Genomic DNA, 24,678 nt, shown 5'->3' with positions numbered 1-24,678 from the left:
ATATATATATAGTTTCATATATATTGTTTACTTAAGAAAATATTTGTAATAACAGTCTGGCTTATTTTGATTTCTCTTTATCTAGTCTAATTTTTCTTGATATAGGAAAAACGTTTTATTTGTTTTGGTTAGTGAACCTGTGCTCTCTGAAGGAATTCAAAAGACATTATTTCTTTGATAACTTACGCTGCCCAAAGAAGCTGTTCTGTCTTAAAACAGAAATCATTTAAACCTGGATTGTATTGATCATGCATTGCCCAGTATAATTTGAAATGTTAGAAGGAAAAAAAGAAACCTGTCGAGTTTTTCCAACATACATAACAGAATATTATCAAACAGAGACAAGAAGTCTTAGCATAATGAGAGTGTTTTGCAAATGAGAAATTATAGATAATTGCTGTTTGTTCTTGTTTTCATAGAATGAAGTGTAATTATTATTAACAAGAGGCTTGTTTCAATAATTATTTCTGGTTATCCCAGGGCACAAATGCATTGAAGCAGAAAACAATGCATTTTCATTCAGAGTTTTTGTTCCTAGATCATCTCATACCACTGCCAGAGGTTATGTACGAATGCTCATTCTGAGTGTGTGCATGTCTTGGTACTGTATAACTAAATATGTGTTGCTTGAGTCAAATATCACATTACTCTCTGGAGGAGGGAGGAGGGTTCAGGATGGGGAACACATGTTTTAAAATTATTAAATTAAAAAAAAAAAAGGAAAAAAGAAAAAAAAATAATCTCTACAATATTTAAAAAGAAATGATTTAACCACACACAGTACTGAAGGATTGGTATTTTACCTGGGTGGGGTTGGGGGGAGGATTCAAAACATATACATCCAAAGGCGATTGAGATTCCGGGTGAAAAATAACTAAGGGTTAATATATTGTTTACTGTTTCCCATGTTATGTATCTGATTCTCATTTTATACTTAGATACCCAAAATCTGTTTTGAAGTAATTAATAAGAAACAGTTGGGAAATAATCAAGGTTGGTGTAACATGCATATTGGGGTACAGTCACAGTGGTTAGTGAATAGGCATTACCTACTGAGGGCTCCACCTTGTTCTTAGACATCTTTCCAATTGAATGAGAAATCCTTTCAATCTGGCATCTAAGGAGGCTCCAGGAACCAGCACTATAGTCTTAATACATTCTAATTGGTATGTACCTGTTTCCCATCAATACCTCCCTAAATTTTTGCCTTCAGTGTAAGCTTACCGAGCCTCAACCATGATTCCCACTCAGCTGGTATGCACTGCTCTGGAGCCACCCTGGGACCTGGGCTCTCATAGTGGCTCTCACATTCCAGCCCTCACCACAGGTTTCCTCCTAATGAGCAGGTATTGATTTCAAAGGGGGAGACGGTGCCCTTGACAGTGACCTTGGAAATCTAGCAAGCAAATTCCTGTCCATACGAGTTTTTAAATATTTTGCATATTACCCCTGGAAATCATAATAAGAGTTAATGAACCTGTATTATGGATAGGCACTGTATTACACACATCTAATCTTTTCAGGTATTATTATCATCCATCTCTTTTACAAAAAACTGAAATACAAAACACTGAAGCAATTTCCCTAAACTCATCCTGCTAGAAAGTGGTGGTGCTAGATCTTCAACTTGGCAGCCGGGCACTACAGCATAAGCCTTAACACATCCCAATAAATTTACTTCACAATTACATAGTTATGGTAAATTTTACTTCTGATTCTTCTAAATGTTTTATAAAAACTAATTAATGACAATGACTGTCAAAACTAGAGGCACAACCAAGTTTGAAAGAGGAAAATATCTTACAGGGCTGTATAAATAATCTAAAATTCACTTAGAAGTAATCACAGAAAGGAGTCTGTCCAGGCAAATGGAAAGTCTCATTTCTGGTAGCAAGCAAGACAAGTGCCATAAAGGATACAGAAAATTATTTTAGCAAGAGTGGACAGACCTTGGCAGAAAGGGCTCTTCTGTGCTCAGGTAGTACTAGATATCTAGTAATGCTGCCAGGTATATAAGGCTATTACTGTAGCCACTCAAGTGTGTGTGTGTGTGTGTGTGTGTGGGCACGCACTCAGTAGTGTCTGACTCTTTGTAACCCCATGGACTGTAGACCACCAGGTTTCTCTGTCCATTGAATTTTCCAGGCAAGAATACTGTAATACGTTGTCATTTCCTACTCCAAATTTCCCCAATACAGAGATAGAAACAAGTCTCTTGGGTCTCCCGCATTGGCAGGTGGATTCTTTACCTCTGCAACACCTGGAAAGCCCAGCCACTTCCATAGGCACCCCCAAATAAGTCAACCAGATAGAAGTATTATCAATTAAAAATATACTTCCTTCTTCCAGAGGAAGAGAAATATGAGTCAGGGTAACATAGCAAGGACTTGGAAAGTCTCAAGTACTCAGCATTTTTGGATGAGAAACTTAAATGTTTATCTTGAGAGAATGAGCTGTTCCATGTTTGCATATGTAAGATTATATACAACATAATGTGGAAAGGGGGCACCCCTGGAATGTGAAGTCAAGTGGGCGTTAGGAAGCATCACTATGAACAAAGCTAGTGGAGATCATGAAATTCTAGTTGAGCTATTTCAAACCCTAAAAGATGATGCTCTTAAAGTGCTGTACTCAATACGCCAGCAGATTTGGAAAACTCAGCAGTGGCCACAGGACTGGAAAAGGTTAGTTTTCATTCCAATCCCAAAGAAAGGCAATGCCAAAGAATGCTCAAACTACTGCACAATTACACTCATCTCACATGCTAGTAAAGTAATGCTCAAAATTCTCCAAGCCAGGCTTCAGCAATATGTGAACTTCCAGATGTTCAAGCTGGTTTTAGAAGGCAGAGGAACCAGAGATCAAATTGCCAACATCCGCTAGATCATGGAAAAAGCAAGAGAGTTCCAGAAAAATATCTATTTCTGCTTTATTTACTATGCCAAAGCCTTTGACTGTGTGGATCACAACAAATTGTAGAAAATTCTGAAAGAGATGGGATTACCAGACCACCTGACCTGCCTCTTGAGAAACCTGTATGCAGATCAGGAAGCAACAGTTAGAACTTGACATGGAACAACAGACTGGTTCCAAATAGGAAAAGGAGTACGTCAAGTCTGTATATTGTCCCCCTGCTTATTCAGATTATATGCAGAGTACATCATGAGAAATGCTGGGCTGGAGGAAGCACAAGCTGGAATCAAGATTGCCAGGAGAAATATTAATAACCTCATATATGCAGATGACACCACCATTATGGCAGAAAGTGAAAAAGAACTAAAGAGCCTGTTGATGAAAGTGAAAGAGGAGAGTGAAAAAGTTGGCTTAAAGCTCAACATTCAGAAAATGAAGATCATGGCATCTGGTCCCATCACTTTATGGGAAATAGATGGGAAAACAGTGCCTGACTTTATTTTTCTGGGCTCCAAAGTCACTGCAGATGGTGACTGCAGCCATGAAATTAAAAGACGCTTACTCCTTGGAAAGAAAGTTATGACCAACCTAGACAGCGTATTAAAAAGCCAGAAACATTACTTTGTCAACAAAGGTCCATCTAGTCAAGGCTATGGTTTTTCCAGTGGTCATGTATGGATGTGAGAGTTGGACTATAAAGAAAGCTGAGCGCCGAAGAATTGATGCTTTTGAACTGTGGTGTTGGCAAAGACTCTTGAGAGTCCCTTAGACTGCAGGGAGATCCAACCAGTCCATTCTAAAGGAGATCAGTCCTGGGTTTTCATTGGTAGGACTGATGTTGAAGCTGAAACTCCAATACTTTGGCCACCTAATGTGAAGAGCTGACTCATTTGACAGGACCCTGATGCTGGGAGAGATTGAGGGCAGGAAGAGACAGGGACGACAGAGGATGAGATGGTTGAGGGCGTCACCGACTCAATGGACATGGGTTTCGGTGGACTCCGGAAGTCGGCGATAGACAGGGAGGCCTGGCGTGCTGCGGTTCATGGGGTCACAAAGAGTCGGACATGACTGAGTGACTGAACCGAACTGAACTGATCTGGTGGCTCAGATGATAAGGAATTGCTCTGCAATGCTGGAGACCTGGGTTTGATCTCTAAAAGCATAGCCTTGACTCCTATAAACCTTTTAAGCTTTGGGAAACTGCAGAAATATTTCCTTACTTAAGAGTCCTGTTAGAAGACTTATAAAAACTATATAATGTGATCCAAAGAAAATTATTTGTGCTTACAGAACAAAATGTATTATGCATATAAAATGTTAAATAGGCCATCATATTTTATGGCTTTTAGCAAGAAACAAGTAATATGAGTTTATCATATTAGCCATATTCATCATCATGAAGTCAGATCTTGAGAGTGTAGATACATGGATATACCACACAGTGCCTAGTATATATTTAAATAGATAAATGATTGAAAAAATGAGTATGGCTTATTTAGCTTACAAAAAAAGTTACTAAGAAATTAGCAAGTTACCTTATGTATATATCTCTTTGAGATACAGACACAATTTGGAATTGATGTAAAATAGTAGAATGAAAATCTTGAGAAAATTTCCAACTGCTTTGGAATTTGGTGGTAACCTCAGGCCAAAATTGGGAAATTACCTTATTGCACAAAATCAAGATAAATATTAATAAAGTTTTCTAAGTCAGAAGACATCTGCAAAGCTACTAATTTTTTTAATACTTTTAGAACCAGAATGAGAAAAGACTTCATTAGTAACATCTTGTATCTGAGTGTGTAGATATTGATAAGTAGGTTTGTTACTTTCTATATTAACTAAATTAGTGTTTGCATTGCCTAAATGGTTGAATATGCTTACGTACAAATACGTATTCTGTGTGCTTATTTCTTATTGTAATCAATCAATTAATTATGTATTTTGTTTGTGAACCTTAATAACATTTAAACTCATCATACAAGTATAATTATATTATAAAAAATACATATATATATGCCATAGCTAAAGTGAAAGGAAAAGCTAGGGGGAAAATCTTTTCTAAATAGATAGTCATGGATAAAATTAGCAATGCAGAGAAAACTTCAGTGAAAATGTGGTGGCTGGTTGGGGTTCTGCCTGATGTTTCACACAGGCTCCTTGACTATTCCTCGTAATACTATAGAAAGTTGCTTTTAAAATGCTCATCATATCTAAAAATAAACAAAAGAAAATACTCTTGCTGAAAACAATCTGCTCCTTCCCTTCCCCTATTCCATAGTCTCAGAATCTAATAACTGAGATGCATTTGTAGCACCACTTGTTAGTCGTTCTCAGTCGTGGCCAACTCTTCGTGACCCCATGGACTTTAGAACCACCAGGCTCCTCTGTCCCTGGAATTCTCCAGATTCTTGAACTGAGTGGGTTGCCATTCCCTTCTCCAGGGGATCTTCCCAACCCAAGGATTGAACCTTGGTCTCCTGCATTTCAGGAGTATTCTTTACCATCTGAGCCACCAGGGAAGCCCAGCACCACACATGATCCTTCCCATAAAACAAACTAAATACACACACAGAGACGCACACAGGGTAAGGAAAATATTTGTTTTGGGGGAGTATGAAAACTGGTAGCATCCAGTACAATGTGATCTTTGTAGATTTTGTATCTCAGTCATAGGAGATTTCTGTTTTGCTATACCACTACTTTTTTCTACACAAGTGGGAAACTAGCAAGAGTATCATACACCATTTAAAATGCTTCATAGACAATATCTTATTTAGCAATCAATATAAATACACAATGAAGCTGTTATGATTTTATAGGTGAAGAAAAGGAAGCATGGAGAGATTGCTGATGCTGCTCACCAAGAAAAACGTCACATCAGGTGGCCTGATGCTGAAGTTGGCTCTCTTGACCATATGGTACAGAGATCAAGGAGACAAAGCTCAAGTCTGTTATGTTGTTTTGGTTTTATTAATTTATTTATTTTTTGGTTTTATTTTTAATAAAATACACAGAAGGTTGTACTATGAGCTACAGATTAAATGAAGGCCATGGAGAAGGGCCAGGTTAAGCTGTTGAAAGAAAGTATATAAAAGTTGCTCAGGCAGTTAGGGTTCTTTAGAGACATTAATTAGTGTTATCAATATTACTCTAAATCTTTTAATATGGTCTTATATCAAAAATATTGTATGTAATGTAAACACAAGCTCATAGCACTGTAGAGCTTGAAAATTTCAAATAAATACATATAAAATTTATTTCTGATGAAATTTGCAAATCCTTTTGTGTTCTTTTTAAACAAAAATCACAAAGCCTCTTTATAAATGATGTCATGAAAATGATCACTTTCCAGCTTGAGAAAGCCTGCCTAGCATGAACCTAAAGAGGACTAAACAGCTGAATTATCTCATGATAAACCTATTAAAGATTCATAATTCCTTGAGGTTTAATTGGATGTGATTGATCCCCATTAGAGTATTTGTGGGTAGGAAAGTAGCCTAAGTGGTTCTCCATCTCTCTGGATTAAAATTTACCCATGTTTATTGAAATTGATTACTCAAGACAACATGAAATATTATTTTTATGGAAACCCTCATGGTAAGGACAAATTTCATACTTTGAGAAAATGAGTCATGTTTTTGAGACCAGTTATTTGCAGAAAAATCAGCTGCACAAATCATTTTCATAAATGTCCCTTACTATTACATAACTTAAAATAATAAAGTGTCATATTTATTCTATTTTTTTTGGTGTGTGTGCCCCTATACTATGGAGAGAAGTGTATGATGATATTGCATGCACCCATCATCTAGCTTCAACAAATACAGGCTTATGGTCAATTTTGGTTCATTTATATTTCTATCAATTACTCTCATTACAGATTATTTTCAGGGAAATTAAAAATCAATTTATCTATAAATATGTCACCTTATGGACTTCTCCAATGGCTCAGCAGTAAAGAATCCCCTCCAATACAAGAGCCTCAAGAGACTTGGGTTTGACCCCTGGGTGCGGGAAGGTCCCCTGGAGGAGGGCATGTATTCTTGCCACTCCAGTATTATTGCCTCAAGAACCCCATGGACAGAGGAGCCTAGTGGGCTACAGTCCATAGTGTTGCAAAGTGTGGGACCCGACTGAACTGACTGAGTACACACACATATATGTCACCTTATATACATAAAAGATATGGACCCATAAAAAATATATAATAGCATGCCAATATTATACCTAAAATAATTTAACAATAATTCCTTAATGTCACCAAATATCTGTTCAGTTTTCCATTTTCCCCAGTTTTCTTATAAAGATATTGAACAATTCATGATCATGTGAATTAGGATCTAAATAAGGTCCATACACAGATAAACTTTTTAATTATCTCCTAGCAGAGATATTACTTTGCCAACAAAGGTCCATCTAGTCAAGGCTATGGTTTTTCCAGTAGTCATGTATGGATGTGAGAGTTGGACTGTGAAGAAAGCTGAGCGCCAAAGAATTGATGCTTTTGAACTGTGGTGTTGGAGAAGACTCTTGAGAGACCCTTGGACTGCAAGGAGATCCAACCAGTCCATTCTAAAGGAGATCAGCCTTGGGTGTTCTTTGGAAGGAATGATGCTAAGGCTGAAACTCCAGTACTTTGCCCACCTCATGAGAAGAGTTGACTCACTGGAAAAGACTCTGATGCTGGGAGGGATTGGAGGCAGGAGGAGAAGGGGATGACAGACGATGAGATGGTTGGATGGCATCACCTACTCGATGGACATGAGTTTGAGTGAACTCCCGGAGTTGGTGATGGACAGAGAGGCCTGGCATGCTGCGATTCAAGGGGTTGCAAAGAGTCAGACACAATGAGCAACTGAACTGAACTGAAGGTAGGTCAGTGGTAAATAATCCTCATGCCAGTACAAGAAACACAGGAGACACGGGTTCGATCCCTGAATCAGGAAGGACTGACTCATCCTCTGGAGGAGGAAATGAAGGACTTTCCTTCATCCCCTGGAGGAGGAAATGACAATCCATTCCAATATTCTTGCCTGATAAGTCCCATGGCCAGAGGAGTCTGGCAGACTACAGTCCATGGGTCACAAAGAGTTGGACATGACTGAGCATGCATGTATGAATGCATAGAGATTATCACTCTCTTTTTCTTATAAATTTTTATTGAATAAAGCAGAATGCTTGTCCCATAACATTTACACGGTTGGATGCTGTTATCTCTTCCTCTTGCAGAGTTAGCAGGTACTATGTCCTCTGTATTTTCTCTAAGTTGGTAATTAAGTTACACCTAGAGGTTGGATGAGATTCAGGTTTGATTTTGGTGTGTGTGTGTGTTGTGATGTGAAGTGCAAGACTACAACACAGGTAGTCTTGTTTTCCTCCGTGAAAATTTACCTATGTGTTTTTTCCACCAGAAAGTATATGTGTATATAATGTATGTTAGCCGTCATTGATCATCATTGCCTAGAATAATGATTATATTTAAGTTTGCAAACAGTGACATTTTAATCTCATCATTTTAAACTTGTTTTTCACTGAAATATTTCAGGAAAAAGAATCTTTGTCCATTATCAACTATTTGTTTATTTTGAAGCATAGTTTACACGTTAAGTGCAGTATAAACTCTTGTTTCATTTGCTGATTTTCAAAATAGGAAGTTTGTTTTCTAGCATCTTGCAAAAGGAATGATGGTTTTTGGTTTGTTTGGTTTTGTATTTAGTACCATTATGAACTAGTGGATTTTAAAATGACAGCTAGAATATCTTTAAATCTACTAGTTCATAAGGCTGGTGGTGGCAGGGGAACTAAACCATTATGATCTAGCAGATTTAAAAACATTCAAGTTGTCATTTTTACAGATGTTCAGATTTAACTTTCAATCTGAAGTTACCGATGCAAAGGACATGTACTTGGGCCAACTGGGAGATGGTGAGTGACAGGGAGGTCTGGTGTGCTGCAGTCCATGGGGTTTCAGAGTCAGACATAACTGGGTGACTGAACAACAACAACAGATTTAACTAGTGGAACCTATTCAGATGGACTACTCAAGCCCTTCTGAAAATATCTTAATAGTAAATCAAAGTTTCATGGCTTCTTGGCATCACAATAAGTTCTAGGCTCATTTTGATGCTTTCTGTCCTACATTTGAATTAGCCATTTCTCAAAGGGGTCCTAATTCCTTCTAGAAGAGAATGGCATTTATATTTAAGTCTGATTACTGCTTTTAAATCACATTAGAGGAGAAAGAATACATGTTTTCACCAGCCTGATTCAAATATTATAGTTTCAGATGATTCAAATGTTGCCACCTTTCTTGAATTTGTGGTAGCATTTAATTCTTTTGTTAATTGATTTAGTATTCACATTATTTCTTATATAACATAAATTTATTTGTAAAGAATAAAAGCAATGACTTTTTTTCTGACTCAAAATCACACCAAAATAAAATTAACAATGTTTTTAATAGCTTCAAAATATAGGAGCAATTTTATTAAAAATGGTGCTTATCAGGCCTAGAAATTGACCCTAATAATTTCATATATATGGAGAATTCCTTTTTCTAAGCTTTGGGGATCAGGCAGAAATTCCTTCCTGATTTGAAACATTCTCTCTTTCCAATTATTTTTACATAGTATTTTGGAACCATAACTAGACAGACATACTTTATTTAAAAGGTGATATATAATAATTATAAAGGTTCACCAAAAGTTAACATGGATTAAGTTTTTCTATTATAAATGTATTTCTGAGATGTATTTTTTCTGTTTTATTTCCTATTTTCTACTTGTTGTTGCTTCTTTAGATTCCCTTCCATGCTGTGGCTTAAAAATGATTTTTATGAGGCTATGTTCTGTTCAGGAACTTGGAAAAATTCTATTCCGTCTTACTACAGAGTAGCTTGAAGATACTGGCCTGTATACATCTACTAAGAATAAATATAAAATCTAGATTAAAAAAAAATTGTTTGAGAGCATCAGAGAGAAGCCAAGGCAGCCAGTCTTGAAGTGTCAAGATCTTAGAAAGAAGGGACTCGTACTTCAGTGAGCCTGGCTTTCTCTTCCGCACTTTGTTTGTTGGCAGAAGTAAGCAGTGGTGGTGCTAAGGGGACAAAAAGCCAAGCAGAAAACGGTGCCCTGGTGTGCTTGGGCCTTTCACAGGACTAGAGGAACAAACAGTGGTGTTCTTTATTAATTTTACCTCAAGTAATTTGTTGATTCTTAAGATTTACAGGACAAGAAAGAACAAGCCAAACAACATGGTTCCTAAGTTGTTAGAAAGCCAAGCGGAAACAAAGATAAAATTGGGATTCAAGATCATCAAAGACAAGGTCAGCCATGAGAAACAATATTGACATTCAGTTAATGCCTTTGATGGGTTTTAGTCTACAGGGAAGGCAAACAGAAATACATCAGACCTCACACAGAATGAAACTCAACCTTGAACAACTTCAGACTCCAACGGATCAAGGTAACTAGCCTCTGCTTTAACAGCCTGCCAGAAGGAAAGCAGATCATCTCTAGAAAGTTAAAATCCAGAACTTCTGTAGTTTTTCATACATTCAATGAAAAATATCCAATAGACATGAACAAATGACTAAAAACCAAGAAGGAAAAAAAAAGATGAAAAAAATCAAACCATTAGATGATTCAGATATTAGCATATCAAGCACAGATTTTAAAATAATAGTGCTTAGTAGGAAAATAAATGACAGATAGAGAAGTTTACTAACAAGCTGATATCTATAAAAATGAATCAAATCAAAATTCTAGGTAAAGAAGTAGAATAACTGAAATCATGAATTTGACAAATGGGTTTAATGGCAAAATTATAAAAAGAGATGATTAATAAACTGGAATGCAGGTCAATAGAAGTATAGATTGAAGAACACAAAACATAATTTGAAACATTCAGAAATGAATGTGAGAGATTTAAGAATGGTGAGACTCTAAGGAAGTATGATTAGAGTCTCATAAAAAGAATAGGACCAAAGCAATATTTACAAAAATATTAGCCAAGAATCCCCCAAACTGAAGAAAAATCTCAATGATGGCAAAGCTCCATAAACTAAAGCTGGGGAAATGCCAAGGAGTTCTTATCTAACCACATCATGGCACAATTTCTGAAAGTCAAAGAATATTTTAAAAACTCAAAAAAAAAAAAAAAGAAATCAAAGGAAAAGTCACACATTAATTCTTAAAATGCAAACAATAAGACAGCTGTCTTTTCAGCAGAAATTGAATATATATCAGAAGACGAATGACACATTTAAAGTACTGAAAGAAAATAACTGGCATCACATAAAAAAAAAAACACCCTTCAAATAATTAAATAAAATTAAGATGTTATTAGAAAATGAAAAACTGAGAGAATTTGTCAATCACAAATCTATATTAAAGGAAAAGCTAAAAAGAGTTCTTTAGACAAAAAGAAAATGATCCCAGAAGTAAGGAAGAAAATTATAAAAGCTATTTAAAAATAACAGAATAGAGTTAGTCTATCGGTTCAGTTCAGTTTAGTTCATTCGCTCAGTCGTGTCCAACTCTTTGCGACCCCATGATTCGCAGCACGCCAGGCCTCCCTATCCATCACCAACTTCCAGAGTTCACCCAAATTCATGTCCATTGAGTCGGTGATGCCATCCAGCCATCTCATCCTCTGTTGTCCCCTCTCCTCCTGCCCCCAATCCCTCCCAGCATTAGAGTCTTTTCCAATGAGTCAACTCTTCACATGAGGTGGCCAAAGTACTGGAGTTTCAGCTTTAGCATCATTCCTTCCAAAGAACACCCAGGACTGATCTCCTTCAGAATGGACTGGTTGGATCTCCTTGCAGTCCAAGGGACTCTCAAGAGTCTTCTCCAACACCACAGTTCAAAAGCATCAATTCTTTGGTGCTCAGCTTTCCTCACAGTACAACTTTCACATCCATACATGACCACAGGAAAAACCATAGCCTTGACTAGATGGATCTTTGTTGGCAAAGTAATGTCTCTCCTTTGAATATGCTATCTAGTTTGGTCATAACTTTCTTTCCAAGGAGTAAGCGTCTTTAAATTCATCTTTTAATTTCATGGCTGCAATCACCATCTGCAGTGATTTTGGAGCCCCCCAAAATAAAGTCTGACACTGTTTCTACTGTTTCCCCATCTATTTCCCATGAAGTGATGGGACCAGATGCATGATGAATACTGATTGCATAAAACAATAATAACACTGTCTCACCTTTCAAATACTTTAAGAATTAGAAATCAACAACAGCAAAAACGGTGAGGGTAGGAAAGCGATAATAACCAATTAGGTATTTTAACCCATCTAGAATACATCTGTTCTAAGAGAACAAAATATGAACAACAGCAATGAAAAACAATAGACATACAGAAAATTTGAACAACACAACTTACAAATGAACCTGGTTGACAAAATTAGAACACCACAACCAAGAATTGCACATCTTTTTTTTTGCAAGAATATGTAGAACAGTTACAAAAGTGACCCTATTATATGTCATGAAGAAAGTCTCAACAAATTTCACAGGATTAAAATCATTTGGTAAGTATCTAAACAGCAAAATTAAGCTAGAAATCAATAACAAGATAATGAGAACATTTTCAAATGTTTGTATGTGGAGGAAGACACTTAAAATATCATATGAGTCAAATGAGAAATGAGAATGGAAATAGGTCAGAAATATTCTAAAATGTGGTTCTCATGAGATTAAAATATAAAAGTGTTTAAAAGAATGTCATAGATATATCTTGACAATACTGTGGCACACAAACAGGCAATAACATAGAGACAAGTAATGATTTTCATTCTAGCCAATCACATTGCTGGCATATAGACAAAAGAGTCAATTGATGGAATATTTCACATTATGACTGCTTCATTTGCATTGTATAAATCCAGTTTGGGTTAGATTTAATAGAGACAAGTATTCAAATGGAAGATGGTCAGAGTGTCCTGCTGCTGCTAAGTCACTTTAGTTGTGTCCGACTCTGTGGGACCCCATAGACAGCAGCCCACCAGGCTCCTCCGCCCATTGGATTTTCCAGGCAAGAGTACCGCAGCGGGGTGCCATTGCCTTAGTGAGCTATAAACTCTGAGTCCTACTGAAAAGAAAGCCCTTGCTTTTAGTCAAGTGATTTCACGTACATGCCTTGAAAGAAAAATTGCTCATCTAACACTTAAAATGAACTGAAAATGAAAACAATTAGTATGGTGGATGCTACTTTAAGGAAAAAATGTTTTCTTCACACAGCAGATGCAGGAACATAAGGCCAGCAGTGGGTATCAATGCTAAACTGTCACTGAATTACATAAAAACAACAGGCTACAACAAAATAACTAATGTTTTCAAACTTGCTATTTCAGGATTGAGTCCTTTCCCAATCTCCTTTAAAGAAACATGATGCCCATCTACATTAATTTGTTTTGACATACATTTGTGTCAAATGGGAAATTTCAGGATCAAGCAGTAAAAATAATGTTTGTGTGATCAAAAACATGTAGTAAGGTTACAATATGGGTTGTTTTTCTTTTTTTTCTTCCTAGAGTAGAATCCATTCATTTTATTTAAGTTCTTTATGTTTAGCAACATTGAGCCACTCTACAGTGTTGCAATATGAGTTATATGAGAGCTCTGCTTTGCATTTATATCACATAATTCACATAAGGAAATGTGATTCATTTTTTAATAAATGAATTGACATTTATAGAGTAGTGGGATTATTCATTTAGAATCTCAAATACAAAATGGCCTCTACTCTGCAAATTATCCTGCAAGTTAAGTGTCGAATTTTAAAATATTATTTTCTGAACTCTTTTCAAATAATATGATGGTGCAGCTGATTCCTGGCTATGATATCAAGTTAGAGCATTGAAAACTGATTATGTTCAAAATTATCTGCAAATTCCCTAAATCCCCTATAAAATTTACATGGTCTGATGTGTAAAACCTTCTTCAGTAATTTTAGAGAATCACCGAATATCTGAGAACCACCAAAATAAGCTAAAAACTAAAACAAAACAACAAATAAAGGAATGCCTATGTGAAGATGTGTTAGCATTTATTTCTATGAGCCTTAAAATAAGGAAACTCAAACCAACACAAAAGTTTTCAAGTCCCTAGATAAATGAGGGTGCCTGTAGAATTCTAATATAACCTTGATATCTGTTAATTAACTATTTACTAGTAACCAGATTTTAAGATGTGATTTTCTTAAACTTCTCTTAAAATGAACTATATATTTAGTGTAAAGATATACGACAGAGCCACCTGAAAGTTTTAACTGAAAGACAAATGGAAAAAAAAATTCTGCATCATTCATATTTAAAAGATCTCAACATATTTGATTTCTAAATGATTTTTTTTATAACCAAAAATGATTAACTTTCAGTTATGACCATACATATTTGCACTTATTTTTCTTTTTTTACGAGTGGCATTTCAAGGTTTGGTAAAAGCATCACAATTATGAGCTTTGGCCTTGAAATGATAAATGGCCTTTCCTGCTTTCAAGTTCTGTTGCAATACATTCTTTACATTCTGGCCAAACAAAATATTTTCTATGGTGTCATATTGATCTTTCCTATCCCAAACCTTATTTTGTGTACCAAATTACATCCAAACTTTTTCTCTTATTCTTTTGACCTCTCTGCAGTTTTCCATCTTCCTCCTCCTATGATAATTATCTATTTGTGCCCTACAGACATTTTCCTTCTATGCCTTGAATTTTCTCATTCAGTCACATGGGTTTTGTCTTATTCCCAAGATGTAATATTTTCCTCTGAATCTCTGCTTGTTATAATTTTCAAAATTTTAGTTAAAGTACATTTTTCATAACAATTTACCCCAAAATAGTCTGAATCTTTAGATTTTTTATGATATACACACACATACACACAAGGAAAAAAAGAAAACCTACCTTATTTTTCTTGGACACACCATTACATACAATTACTTAGACACATAAATATTATTTCACTTCCTAGTTCTTTTTTCTTCCTCTACTCATTTTTCCTTTTACTTGGAACCCAACTACTTGCCTTAAAATATACTAGCCATTCATACACATTCTTGGTAACAGACTCAACAATCTTGTGCAATATCATTAGTTCCATTAGACAAACATACACTAAGGCTCAAAGGAAGTGACCATGATGAGAATCAAATAAAAATGATTTTACAACAATGGTGTTAACTACCTTTCAAGGTATATCTAGTATGTTTTAGTTTGTTTCTCTAAAAAGTAATTGTTTTAGTATATTTCACTAAATAAACTATTCTGCCCATGTTGCATGTTTTGTCTCCAAGAGACAAGTCAAGGAGGTAATTATTACAGGCAAATAAATTCCCTTAGTTTGCTTAGAAGGCTGTGATTGCTTTCTTCACAGTATGGTAACTAAAATTTAATGTGACCTTTCTGAAAATAGCTTTTTGTCTTTTAAGAGTCTACTGGATGATTTATGCATAGCTCACTTCTACTGAATGACCATTCATTTTAGAGATTAATGTTTCCCAATCCCTCACCAGCTGGGGATACCAGGTGAATAAAGGGAAAGAAGTGAACATTACAAAATGATGGCATGAAACCAAAACTTAAGGCCTTAAGAAATGCCTCTCCATTTCTTCCGCCTCCATTTCTCAATCACCATCTCCTTCTCACAAGGTTCCTTCCACGGAGGAGACAATGTTGTGAGCTGCCGTAGTTTAATTGGTAGCACAATTTCCATAATCACACCCACCTCACTGAAGCATTGCCCTTTATTGTGATTCCCGGGTTTCTGACAATTCAAAAATTTCCAGTAGACATGACTACATACAATGCATGTTGTTTTGCCAAGCAGCAATGTGCAGCTGTGATATATTCAAGTCTCACCATTTAACTGCAGGGCTCTTTGTTCATTCTGTATGGGACATTAGCAAGAGCAAATTGGTTACGTAACCATCACTTTAGAATTCTACATAGTATTTATCATATCAAAATATATCCAACTTTAATGAAAAATGAAATTCTCTTAATTAGATAAGCTTCTCTGGTAGCTCAGTCTGTAAAGAATCTGCCTGCAATGCAGGAGACCAGGTTCAATCCCTGAAATGGGAAGATCCCCTGGAGAAGTTGGATAAGTCTCTATAAATTTTCTTACAATAAAATCAGCTGTGACTTCAGAAGCTGAAGTTTCAGAGCTACCCCTAATCTAATAGCACTGATATCTCCATCAGATTCTTTGCTGGGTTTTCTGGAAATTTTAGGGGAAATTTAGTGGAAAGGAATAGGAGCTTATCAAGATAAATGATATGTCTTTGTTTTGTTTGCATTTTTTTCCTTTGGGGGTATATTTTAAGAAGGATTTTGCCATAATTACAAAGTCTCATTTTCAAAAACTGAACATTTAAAGTGAAAAATGCTAGATATACTAAAAAATGCCACTCAGTTCAGTTCAGTCGCTCAGTCGTGTCTGACTCTTTGCGACCCCACGAACCGCAGCACGCCAGGCCTCCCTGTCCATCACCAACTCCCGGAGTTTACCCAAACTCATGTCCTTTGAGTTGGTGATGCCATCTAGCCATCTCATCCTCTGTCGTCCCCTTCTCCTCCTGCCTTCAATCTTTCCCAACATCGGGGTCTTTTCAAATGAGTCAGCTCTTCACATTAGGTGGCCAAAGTATTGGAGTTTCAGCTTCAACATCAGCCCTTCCAATGAACACCCATGACTGATCGCCTTTAGGATGGACTGGTTGGATCTCCTTGCAGTCCACGGGACTCTCAAGAGTCTTCTCCAACATCACAGTTCAAAAGCATCAATTCTTCAGTGCTCAGCCTCCTTCACAGTCCAACTCTCACATCCATACATGACCACTGGAAAAACCATAGACTAGACGGACCTTTGTTGACAAAGAAATGTCTCTGCTTTTGAATATGCTGTCTAGATTGGTCATAACTTTGCTTCCAAGAGTAAGCGTCTTTTAATTTCATGGCTGCAGTCACCATCTGCAGTGATTTTGGAGCCCAAAAAAATAAAGTCTGACACTGTTTCCACTGTTTCCCCATCTATTTGCCAAAAACGCCACTAGTTAGTACTGAAAATGCAGGAATGTATCAACATACAAGTTCAAATTAGTTAAAATATTAATTCACTTTTGCCACTAAAAATACTATAGAAGAAAAAGAATTGGAGTGTAAGGCTTGAAATTTTTCATTAGCTAAAAAAAAAAAAAGAAGAAGAAGAATAGGGACTTCCCGGGTGGTCCAGTGGCTAAGACTCTGCTCCCAAACTATGGGTCCTGGTTTTGATCACTGGTCAGGGAACTAGATATTGCAAATAACAGTCTGCATGCCACAACAAAGATTGAAGAGCTTGCCTGCCTTAACTAGACCCAGCATAGCCAAATGAATAAATGAAATAAATATTATTTTCAAAAATGGAAGAGAGAAACTGTAATTATTCAGGAAGGGATGATCAAAAGGGCCTGTCAAAACTGAGTAATAAGTTTTCCTTTTCAGGTGCTTTAACTTTTCTCTTTCTCCTTTTTTTTTTGATTCCCATTATTCTGTCTGTTCCTAATATTTTTCTTCCCTCAGAATTATATTTTTAGCTATCTTTTTTCCAACTCCAATTGATTCTGTCTTTCCTATAGCACCAATTAATCTGAATATTGTAAAAACTTTTCCACATCTTTATCTCTGGCCATGATTTTATTTTCTTTTTGGCTACATTAACTGTATAGTGTATATAGTCTCTGTATAGTGTATAAAAACACTAGAACAATTACCTCTAGTCCTCTCCTTCTCCAACTCCCCTTCTAAGTAAGTATCCCTTTGAATGACACATATTCCCTTTGGTCAACATGCTGTATCCCAAGTGACTGAAGTCCTGCTAATGCAACATTTTTATAGTACAGTTAACACTACATTTAAAATATGAGAATGGATTTTTTTTTAAGTAAAGAGATGAGTTTGCTATTTATGTCTGGGAAGTTGGACCATTCTCAACAAAATAATAGGAGTATACCCAGTGGCTTCATGCACACAAGACACAGTGGTCCTCTATTCAGGTAAGTGATGATAAAGGGAGATGCACCCATCATAGAGTCACAGTTGAGTTTGGTGTAACCCATAAAGAGAAAATCTGTTATCTCCCAACCAAAAGAAATAAAGTTTCAGTAGCATCCAGTCACCCTTCTACCTCCAGTGTCAATATATTCTACCTTCAGTTCTACCCCTAAAACTAGAAATGAGATCAACGTCATCCCACTTGGCCACCTCCATTCTACAGATGTCCATCTGGAAATCCAGCAAACACTAAACCTCAGTGCTTTCAAATCTGAGCTTATTTCACACCTGTTCCTCCTACATTTCTTGCTAGCGTCAGAATTTCTTCATCTCATTTATAAATATTGAAGATAGCTTTGACTTTTCTGCCTTTTTTGTTTTCCACACCTTATCAGTCACAAATCCAGTAAATATCTTGAACCATTCCCACTGTAACTGCCTTAATTGAGGTATCCCTCATCTCTCACTATTCTACATGGTCTTCTAATTTGCTCCATATCTTCCCAGCAGTGCTCCAAGTATGGCAAAACCATCCATAACATCAGAAATATCTGGATACTTGGTATAAATGCAAATTATTGAGCCCCACACCAAATCTGCTGAATCAAAAACTCTGTGTTTTAACAACTGACCAGATGATTCTGGTGCATGTTGAAGTTGGAGATCCACCAGTACAGAGTTAACTTTCAAAAACATAGATTACTTGGTCAAAATATTCAGTGACATGCACAGCCTCAAATCACATCAAAGAGCTGCACTTCACCATCATCTTTCTTTATTCCTGTTACATTCCCCCTCATTTCAGCTACAAAAATTTCCTTAACTCTACTTTATAAGAAACCTGAGATTGAGGAACACAAGTAAGTTGCCCATGGGTAAATAACTAGCACGTGACAGAAATATCCGATTTTCTTATCACTGAGCAGAAGCAATTATTTGTTGGTTGGTCTGTTGGTCTGTTTGCTTATTTGCTTGTTTGTTTTATAGACGGAGTAGATGAATGATGAAAGTATGAATGTAAGAATTACTGGTCTAATAGAAAACAAACATGTTACCAAAATGGAAAGGGATGGGGAGGGATAAATTAGGAGTTTGGGATTAACAGATAAACACGACTATACACAAAACAGATAAACAACAAGGTCCTACTGAATAGCACAGAGAACTATATTCAGTATCTTGTAATAACCTATAATGGAAAAAAATCCATTCAGATTCTGAATCACTTTGCTGCTGCTGCTGCTGCGGCTGCTGCTAAGTCACTTCAGTCGTGTCTGACTCTGTGCGACCCCATAAAATGGCAGCTCACCAGGCTCCCCCATCCCTGGGATTCTCCAGGCAAGAACACTGGAGTGGGTTGCCATTTCCTTCTCCAATGCATGAAAGTGAAAAGTGAAAGTGAAGTCGCTCAGTCATGTCCGACTCTTAGCGAGCCCACAGACTGCAGCCTACCAGGCTCCTCTGTCCATGGGATTTTCCAGGCAAGAGTTCTGGAGTGGGGTGCCATTGCCTTCTCCAAATCACTTTGCTATACATCAGCAACTAATACAATATTGTAAATCAACTATATTTCAATTTTAAAAAAAGAAACACTGCTCTAATCATCAAAATGCAGCATAGATAATAATAAGTACTCTACTAAAATTTTTCAAAATAATATCTTTGAAATAATTAAGAAAAAATCTAGGTCAGATCTCAGCAGTTAAGCCGACTTGATCAAATATAAACTGGTATATATACAAAAGTGCTTATTAACACCAATATTAAGGAAACTTTCTCATTGGAGAGAATCTGTTCCCTTTCTCCAGCTCTCACTATTGCAGTTGCATGGGATTTCAGATAAGGCCATTGGCAGTAAACTAAATACATGTACAGGTGGTAAAAAGTTTATGAGATATCCACTATGCAGGATGAGAGAATTAAAAACCAAAAACCTAAAAAAACTTAAGAAAAAAAAAAAACAAAAAACCTCTCAATGGTTCCAATAGTAAGGAATTTAATGGGAATATATTGAGTCTAGGAAAAACATGTATGCTTAAGAATCTGGGCTTTAGGATTAGACAGATGTATATTTGAGTCCTATATTCTATTTAAGTTCTTATATGAATGATCTTTGGCATTTTATCTAATTTCCCTGAGCTCAATTTTCTCTTAGTGTAATAGGGAGATTGCTTTAGCTACCTCTTAGAATTAACTAACTGGACATGGAACAACAAACTGGTTCCAAATAGGAAAAGGAGTATGTCAAGGCTGTATATTGTCACCCTGCTTATTTAACTTATATGCAGAGTACATCATGAGAAACACTGGGCTGGAAGAAGCACAAGCTGGAATCAAGATTGCCGGGAGAAATCTCATTAACCTCAGATATGCAGATGACACCACCCTTATGGCAGAAAGTGAAGAGGAACTAAAAAGCCTCTTGATGAAAGTAAAAGAGGAGAGTGAAAAAGTTGGCTTAAAGCTCAACATTCAGAAAATGAAGATCATGGCATCTGGTCCCATCACTTCATGGCAAATAGATGGGGAAACAGTGGAAACAGTGTCAGACTTTCTGTTTTGGGGTTCCAAAATCACTGCAGATGGTGACTGCAGCCATGAAATTAAAAGACACTTACTCCTTGGAAGAAAAGTTATGACCAACCTAGATAACATATTCAAAAGCAGAGACATTACTTTGTCAACAAAGGTCTGTCTAGTCAAGGCTATGGTTTTTCTAGTGGTCATGTATGGATGGGAGAGTTGGACTGTGAAGAAAGCTGAGCGCCGAAGAATTGATGCTTTTGAACTGTAGTGTTGGAGAAGACTCCTGAGTGTCCCTTGGACTGCAAGGAGATCCAACCAGTCCATTCTGAAGATCAGCCCTGGGATTTCTTTGGAAGGAATGATGCTAAAGCTGAAACTCCAGTACTTTGGCCACCTCATGCAAAGAGCTGACTCACTGGAAAAGACTCTGATGCTGGGAGGGATTGGGGGCAGGAGGAAAAGGGGATGACAGAGGATGAGATGGCTGGATGGCATCACTGACTCAATGGACATGAGTGTGAGTGAACACCGGGAGTTTGTGATGGACAGTGAGGCCTGGCGTGCTGCGATTCATGGAGTCGTAAAGAGTCAGACGCAACTGAAATGAACTGAACTGAAGAATTAATAAGAAATTCTGAGCATAGAAGCTAAGATAGAATAAGTACGAAATCAGTTATCTTGGGCTTAGTAACTCTTTTATATATCACACAGTTTTTAGTACCTGGAGGGAAAAAACATAATACCTAAATATCTTCAAACCATCTATAGATATGAGTATCAAATTATAGGAGAATCTGCCTGCAGTGCAGGAGACCTGGGTTTGATCCCTGCATTGGGAAGATCCCCTGGAGAAGGGGATGTCAACTCACTCTAGTATCCTTGCCAGGAGAATCCCATGGACAAAGTCTGGCTGGCAACGGTCTATGAGGTCGCAAAGAGTCAGACATGACTGAGTGACTAACACACACATTAAGAAACTGAATCTCACTCCAAAGTACTAGAAAACATAAAAGAAACAGTGGGAAACTTAAAAAAAATAATAATAATAAGGAAATTTAACTAGGAAGGGTAACTCCTAAAGGATATGGCTAAATACTTCAAACTTCTAAGTATTGCTTTCTAGGAAAGAGACTAGAGTACAGAGTTTGGAATAAAAGATAAACATTATGGGGAGATAGGTTTCCACTCAACAATTTACGAAGCTGTCCAAGTGAATTCCAGAAGTGTACAGTTTTCAAAGACCAGTAATATTCGGACAGAAGTATCTGCAGTCACTTGCTGGGATTATTTTGGAGAGGACAGAAAAACCAAATCAGTAGTTAGAAGAAAGGAAGTTTTAACTGAAAGGTTTGACTTTAATGACTGTGACTTGCATTATCATGGCTTGTATCTCAGTAGTGTCAAAGAAATAAAATATTACCTCTTGTCCCTTCATAACTAATTTTTGAGTGGATTATTAAAATATAAATCCACTCTCCATATGGTAAACATTTTTTTTTTTATTTTCCACTAGCAAAACAAAGATCCATTTAATTGAAGGCATCTAATCTACTTTAGTTATAAATGAATCTCTCTCTATTTATCTGTTGCAAAGCAGGAAGATGATAATATAATTTTCAAGGACAGGAGGATCTTACACGTTATTATTCATACCAGGATACTGCTGAGAGTGAAAGGAGAGGCTGCTGGAATAATAGGAGTAAAGAAGAACATTCTGGGCAAGGTGAAATGGTGATCATCCTAAATATAATTAACTGAAATTATTACTGCTCAGTTTGTTTCTCTAGAAGTGCTGAGTAAAAAAACTACAGATATGACAAACTTCCCCAAGAAATAACCATAATGAACTGTGATCTTTCAGGGGGGTAAGGATGGGGGGAAGTTACTCATTTCTAAATGCACCAATATGACTCTTTTTTAAAACTGAAGTATAGTTGACTAACAATATATTAATTTCATAATGTTTTTATATTTTTATAAATCATAGTCCATACAAAATTATTCTAAAATATTGGCAATATTCCTTATATTATAAATTATATCCTTGTATCTTATTTCTCTTTTGTTCATTGATGATGGGACGCCATATCAATGCAACAGAAAAGATGACCTTAAGTAATTAATCATGTCTCGATGTAACTGCAATGGCTCCAATAGTCTTTCCTGGAAAATCCCATGGATGGAGGAGCCTGGTAGGCTGTAGTCCATGGGGTCATTAAGGGTCAGACACGACTAAACGACTTCACTTTCCCTTTTCACTTTCATGCATTGGAGAAGGAAATGGCAACCCACTCCAGTGTTCTTGCCTGGAGAATCCCAGGGATGGGGGAGCTCCCGTCTATGGGGTCACACAGAGTCAGACATGACTGAAGCGACTTAGCAGCAGCACCAGCAGCAGCAATGTAACTAGAAACACACCAAAGTATCAAAAAAGAATGATATATATACTTTTTTCATTTTTCCATATTTGTACTTTTTTCTTATTTTTTTTTTTTTTTTAAGAATTCAATTAACTGATTTAACATGTCAGTTCTTCCTCTCACTCTTGAAAAAAATTTTCTGGAGGGAGAAACTTCCTGTCTTTAGAGTATGTTTCCAATATAACTTTGTGAATTCTGCACCTTTCCTTAACATGGTTAAAGACTGAAGCTTTGGAGATGCTTCATTATCCAAACTCAGTTGGACTGATGGGAGACTAGATGTATAATCTGCTGAGACAATGACTTGTCAATGCAGAATAATGTGGAAAATTTCGCTTCCATGAATCATTGTAAATGTGTAAAACTGGGCAGAGAGCCAGAGAGGTATAACAAATTAATGGGCTGATCTATCACTTCTGAAGATACCAGTTCAAATCTTGATGCCAAGAATAGGGAAAACTGAGCTAATGATTGGCCTTTTAGACACTGAGGGGCAGATCTCCAAAAAATGTAGAGAAGGCAAAAGCTTTAATAGAGAAAAGACAAGTTGTTTGGAAACTTTTTAATTTGGAGGCAGAAAAAAGGAGCAAGGGGGAAAAGTAGCTAATTTACAAATTCTCTATATCTTAGCCAACACATAAACTATCAATTTTAGCCCAATTAAAAATGTGAATAATAAGAATAGAAGGGGTTCTCTTATACACTTTTGAATTATGAATCATCCTATACTAGAAATGGAGTTGGGGAACTAAAAGGCAAATGGGCAATTCCTCCAACCACATTTTTTATTTTTACTACTACTTAAGTCCATAAGTTCGGAGAAGGCAATGGCACCCCACTCCAGTGTTCTTGCCTGGAAAATCCCATGGACAGAGGAGCCTGGTGGGCTATAGTCCATGGGGTTGCTAAGAGTCAGACACGACTGAATGACTTCACTTTCACTTTTCACTTTCATGCATTGGAGAAGGAAATGGCAACCCACTCCAGTGTTCTTGCCTGGAGAATCCCAGGGATGGGGGAGCCTGGTGGGCTGCTGTCTATGGGGTCACACAGAGTCGGACATGACTGAAGTGACTTAGCAGCAGCAGCAGCAAGTCCATAAGTTAGTCATTTCAGTCACTCATTTGTGTCCGACTCTCCATGACCCCATGGACTGCAGCACACCAGGCTTCTCTGTCTATCACCAACTCCCAGAGCTTGCTCAAACTCATGTCCATTGAATCACTGATGCCATCCAATCATCTTATCCTCTATCATCCCCTTCTCCTGCCTTCAGTCTTTCCCACCATCAGGGTCTTTTCCAATGATCCATAAGTAGCCTCTATCTAAAATTAAAAGTAGCTAAAGATATATTTTCTATACAATTTGAAGACATTTTATGATTCAATAGAATAAAATATGCCCTCAATTATTTATCCATTTAAAATATATTCAGATCAGTCGCTCAGTCATGTCGGACTCTTTGTGACCCCATGAATCGCAGCATGCCAGGCCTCCCTGTCCATTATCATCTCCTGGAGTTCACTCAGACTCACGTCCATCGAGTCAGTGATGCCATCCAGCCATCTCATCCTCTGTTATCCCCTTTTCCTCCTGCCCCCAATCCCTCCCAGCATCAGAGTCTTTTCCAATGAGTCAACTCTTCACATGAGGTGGCCAAAGTACTGGAGTTTCAGCTTCAGCATCATTTCTTCCAAAGAAATCCCAGGGCTGATCTTCAGAATGGACTGGTTGGATCTCCTTGCAGTCCAAGGGACTCTCAAGAG

This window comes from Bison bison, unplaced genomic scaffold (assembly GCF_000754665.1).
Source record: "Bison bison bison isolate TAMUID 2011002044 unplaced genomic scaffold, Bison_UMD1.0 scf7180017864490, whole genome shotgun sequence".
NCBI lineage: Eukaryota > Metazoa > Chordata > Mammalia > Artiodactyla > Bovidae > Bison > Bison bison.
This window is presented reverse-complemented; position numbering follows the sequence as displayed.